Here is a 6,245-nt window from a genome sequence, read left to right as displayed (position 1 = left end):
TGAATGTGTAGTTGCTCGCAATCCATTTTTTGGTGGTCCAGAACCCTATAGAAATGTTGAAAATGAAGGAATTGCGGTTCATACTGTTGCACCATCAGGCGGCAAATTCAAAGTGAAAGACCAATTTGCATCTAAAGCAGTTTTAAAAGATACATTATATAGAGATGCAATCGAAAATGACTATCAATTCAAAGTCTCGAGCTCAAATAAGAAAAGATAAGATATAAAGTGTTTACATCAACAATGCAAATGGAAAGCGGGAGGGGTTAAGTTAAGTAATAGTGATATATTTGTATTACATAAATTAGGAACACATATTTGTCCTCGTGATATCATAAGGCCTCACCACAGGCAAGCAGGTAAAAGGGAAAAATCTTACAGAACTTATTTACTGCTGGGGATCGTGTGTATAGGCTAAAGGAAATTATAACAGATATGACAGATAGATTTCAAATTGATATATCGTATGCATAAGCTTGGCGTGCAAAGAATTGGGCATTGAACGAAATTAGAGGTTCATCGGAAGAGTCATTTAGATTATTACCCATATTTTGTTATAATCTTCAACAACGAAACCTTGGTACTATTACAGAAATTGAAACTGACTCAGACAATCGATTTCAATTTGTTTTCATATCTTTAGGATGCTCTATCAGAGCATTCCGTCAGTATTGTCATCCAGTTATTTGTATTGATGGTGCATTTTTGAAAGGTCAATATTGGGGTACACTTTTTATTGCTATGGGCAAGGATGAAAATAATCAAATTTATCCAATTGTGTTCGGAGTTGGCGGAAGGGAGGAAACAATGACTTGGACCTTGTTTCTCTGAGCGTTACACAAATGTATCGGCGATCTCAGTAATCTAGCAATCATCTCAGATAGACACCATGCCATCACTCGTTCTGTGAGAGAGGTGTTTCCTAATGCACATTATAGCTGGTGTAACCATCATATAAAAGGAAATATGTGTGCTCGATACAAGCAAACAAAACATATAGAGGGATTATTTTGGAGAGCGGCGAAGGCTTATCGAACAGAGGATTTTGAGGAGGCTTTGCATATGATTAAAGCTGAAAACCCCATTGCAGCTGCTTATTTGGAAGGGATTGACTACACACGGTGGGCTCGTGCTCACTTTCCTGGCATTTGATATAACATTATGACCACAAATATTGCTGAATCGTTTAATACTTTGGCACAACATGCATGTAAACTTCCAGTGGTTATGCTCATTGAATTTCTACGTTCGACATTACAAAAATGGTTTTATACTCGTCGCAATATGGCAGGTAAAAATCTCCTTAAATTGTTACTATTCATAATATGATCTGTATAAACCATCTATGTCGGTATTTTTATGATTTCTGAAATGTTATAATATTTTTCAGATTCTTGCACTCATCCTCTGACTTCATGGGCTGAAGAAAAGTTAGCCAATCATATTCACAAATTAGCTAATATGATTGTCAAACCAATAACCGTCGATAGATACGAAGTGTATAGCAGTGGTAGATCTATCACTATCGTGAATCTTGCAACAAAAGAATGCAGCTGCAAAAAATTTCAGCTTTCACAAATAGCATGCGCACATGTTGCAGCAATTGCCAGATTTCAAAACCTCTCAAATTGTTATCCTTGGGTAAATAAATATTACTCAACTGAATATTGGAAAGTTGTCTATCAGGAGACTGTTGAACCTTTGGGAGATCCTTCCGAATGGGTGTAACCTAAAGATATCTATATTGTTAATCCACCACAAATACAACAACGATGTTCTGGTCGTCCTTCAGAACGTAATAGAAGACCGTCAGAAGGAGAAGAAATACGTCAAATTGAATGTAGCAGATGTCATCAGAAAGGGCACACGCGTTTAGTTTGTAAAAATCCCTTAATGGAGGCTACAACATCTTCATCAGGTTTAGGTTTCTCAGAAAGAATATAAATTCATTTAATTTTGAACATTGCTATATTAAATTGTCTTTGCGTATATGATATATTTGTTCATATGTTGTGTGGGTTTTTTTTTTTTTTTCTTTACACCCAAAGTTTTGTGAAAGTAACACTATCATCTACGGCCAAAGGGTGTACTAATTATTTCACATATTATAACGATAAATAATATAAAAATAATTCTTCAAATGCTGTTTGATATTTACAGTTTAAGACAAATCTCTAGTCTCTAGTATGGATATGGACAGAGAACCAACAAGTTCTGACTGCTTCTGTTGAGAGAGGATGGAACACTTTTGTTTTCCTGTCTCAGAATCATCAACTCGCAAAGGATTCGCCAAGTATAGTTTTTTTTTTAAATAATATTACTCAAGTAAAGTCTTGTTTTTTAAGAGGTTTGTCAAGTAAAATTTTGTTCTATGTGAAAGTGTTCAAGTAAAGTTTTGTTGTAGATGTTATTAGTCAATTAAAGTGTTGTTTTTAATGATTTATTGACACTTTAACCACTTAGTTGGTGTCTGCTACATTTTCCGGAGTGTAGTGGCAAGTTTTGAAGTTGTTTTTTTTTTTGGTTATTTTTGGTTTGTGAATTTACAGCAATTGCTTTGATAGATCCTTTCTTTGTTAAAGAATGGGAGCTGTTTGATAGTGTGGATAAAAGGGTTGCTACTTGCTAGTATTTGTGAGGTTGCAACGCCACAAGACTTGCAGAAGTTTCAACCATCAGATGAGCAGGCAGATAATATTGTTATTGATTTACTGGATTGGCAAAGTAAAATTTTCTGTTTGATAATTTCATACGAACTTGTCTTTATTGTGTGGTTATGCCCTGAGACTTTAGTTATGAGATTAGATGAAGAGTGTGGATGATGATACTATTAGATCATTAGGAGATGTTCCCACCCAATAATGCCTCCTAGACCTGTGATTTGAATTTTCTCAAGCTCAGTTAAAATACAGACTTCATCTTTTAGAGGAAACTGTCTATTCAAACAGAAAATTTTAATGATAGGGTCCTAAAAGTTTTAAGTTCAAGTAGGGAGAACTTGATTGTAACTTGGACTTTATGTTTGATCTTTTAGTTCAAAAAATAAGTTTTGGGTATTAATGCATTGTTTGAAATATCTTAAATTGTATATATATACTTGTAATGTTCTGTTGTGGCTTTTACTATGGAAAGCCAAGTTTTCATTTTTTTCTTCCTGTTGATGTCTGGAAATGGCTTTATCTTGTTTCAGTTTTCTGAACATAATCATTTGTGCACGATGTGATAAATTTCATAATTTTTTCTTAATGGAAACATGATTCATTGTTCATTATTTGTTACCACGACAAACTGTCTCACCCGGTCTTCCTTCTTGCTTTATTAGCATTTCATGTGTAAACAAAGAAACTTATAATGTTTTCATTTTCGAAATTTATGACTAGCTTTTTTTCTTCCTTCTTGAAGCTTTATACTTTGAGTTCCCAAAACGTTTGTGTTTGTTTAAAATGGAAGAGTAACTAATAATTTTAATAATTAAAAAATAATAGTGTTACTTAAAAATAACTATCAGTAATTCTATTGCAAATAATATTACTTTTTGTTTTTGTTATTCGCAGGCTGTAATACAATTGCAAATTCTGTTTTTGTAATTGTCAGCGTAGATTACAAATTTAGCAAATTAGTATAATCATTTAGGCAATCATTAACAGTGTTACTTAAAAATTTCGACAGCATCTCCTCTGTAATTTCAATATTTCCCAACCTGTATATACCAAATTCAAAGAAACTGCACTCCAATATATATATTTATCCATCAACCCAAACTCCAGCCACATCAATATATCAATCAAAATATGCAATATTAAATACCCGAAACTTCCTAAATAAATCAACCCATGCATATCACTAAAACTCAATACATCTTAACCAATAAATACAAAATAAATATATTAAATTTACATACTATTAAAAAAAAGAAATATTTACAAGTTGATATATAATGCAAAATATCAGAGAAAGATTGAATTCCCGTCATGCTTCTATATTTTGGATGCAAGAACGCAACGCATATAAGAAGCATTTTTGGCCCTAAAATTTAATCTCTTCCCAGTTGCTTTATACTCTAAAATATATATTGTGAATATCCCGCAATCACCGGAGGCAGTGCCTTGTTGTGGTACATCTACACATCTAGTAATAGTAAATGGATCTAACTTTGGCTCCAAACCCCGTGACTCCCAATAGTTGGTCGCACTAATAATAGCCGAAAGATAAGAATATCGTTTCATAGCCTCCAAAAATCTTTCTGTAGATCCAAAAAATGCCTTCGATGAGTCATACATCGTCAAAGTCCATGCATTTAGATCCAATTCACCGCATGCCCAATGTTGAGATTCATAATTGATCGGAATATAAACCTGTAATGTAAGAAATTCATTCTCATAAGTAAAATTTTTACTTTCTAATATACTGACACAAATAATATATTTGTATTAATTTAAATTATACATACCCGATCAACGTTAGCCCATGCGATATAACCTCTATGTAACTCTGGATCATTTATCCCTTCGATCAGATCTAATAATAATCGTGGCCATTGATAATTATCTAATTTATAATTTTCTCGTTCTTTTATTATATGTGGTAACCACCCATCAAACGAAGTTTCCACACAAGTCCATTTAGCATTCGGAAATGTATGTCGTAATACCACTAAATAACTATCAATATGCTGAAAAGTAAAATAATATTACAAGTGAGCAAACATTATAAAATAAATAAAAATATTGAGTAAAAATAATGAAACTTTTGCATTTACAGATTAATATACTTGATCCAGCAACCATTGGTTATCTTCGGTTATTAGCTTCCACCACTTAATTTTATCACACGGTCTATATAAATAAGTATTGCCCAAACCCGGTTCTGGAGGGTCTCCATACCATTGCAAATATTCATACATATTATTTTCTACTTCCTCCAAAGAGGGTGGTTGATACACCTCTCGTGCACAACGATGTTTGAAAGGATCGGTGTATAGGCTCCGAAGTGTTTTACCCTTCTTCATTATCCTTCCGCGTAATGTCCTCCGAGTAATAGAACGGTGCTCTAATGGAGTTTCATTTGTGACATCTGTTGTTTGCTGGATAGCCATATCAAAATGGTCAATATACTCAAACAGTGCTTCGGTTGGTTCATCTTGAAAATAACAAAAAAAACACTTGTTAATTTTCAAAATAATATTATTCTATTAATCGAAAATATGTAACGTTAGAATATAGTTTAAATACATACCGTTTTTACTGTTGGGCTTGTTGGGTTCGGATTGTCCGTTTGTTAAAGATATGATAACTTAGCTTCCATGGATGCTTGACGTGTTTCAAGTAGTGTTTGCCGCTCATCGATGTTTCCAAGTCATTCATCAACTTTTTGTATAAACCCTTGTAGAAGCTCTTGAAGCTTATCAAATTTATCATCATCTATCCAGGTAGATTCACCCATAGGCATGCAAGTATGTGTTTCTTCGGCCCACGGAGGCGATGATATAAAAGCAGTACGCTCAGGTGGCTACATAGCTGATGGCATAGGACTACTAACAAATGAACTCCGTCGCCTACGAATGGGAGTATTCCAACTTACAAGTGCAGATGGGATATCTGGAGGGGAGGCTACACAAGGTTGGATGTCTGGAGAAGAAAATGTTATAATGGTAGGAATAGTATCAGAATCTTCTGGATCATCAATGTAATTCATAACATCTTCGTAATGTGGTAATTGTCTCTCAACTCTGGATGCAATCAACCGAGGGGTGACAAATTCCTAAAAATATTAAAAAAATTGTTTATTCAGAAAGAGATATGATAAACTACCAATAAATACTATTGAAAAATATAATATCTTACTTCAGAAGAGTTCAAAATACGATCCATGTCCTCCCAGCTTGGACCATCTAAACTTCTCCATCTCAACATTCGAGGAATTCTCTTCACCGATTTACAAGTCACAAAACTTTGTAAATTATTAAGTGTCTCGTAGATCCAAACCTGTCAATTAAAAAATAAATATATATACTATAAATAAAAATAATAATAAAAAATATAGACTCACAAAATATTAAAAAAAATTAATATTACCTGAAATGCTAAAGTGCATCCTCTTATCCCGTAAGTTAATATTGGGATATCTTCTGAGTACAGCGGATATAATTTGGAAACTTCGTTATACTGTTTTTGTAAAGCTTCACCTAAAGATTTAACAGTCAATCTCCAAACGATCGTACCCCAAGGATACGAGTTAAAAGTATC

The sequence above is a fragment of the Mangifera indica genome, chromosome 14 (assembly GCF_011075055.1).
Source record: "Mangifera indica cultivar Alphonso chromosome 14, CATAS_Mindica_2.1, whole genome shotgun sequence".
Classification (NCBI taxonomy): Eukaryota; Viridiplantae; Streptophyta; class Magnoliopsida; order Sapindales; family Anacardiaceae; genus Mangifera; species Mangifera indica.
The sequence above is the reverse complement of the archived record's forward strand: the minus strand, read 5'-3'. Positions refer to the sequence as shown.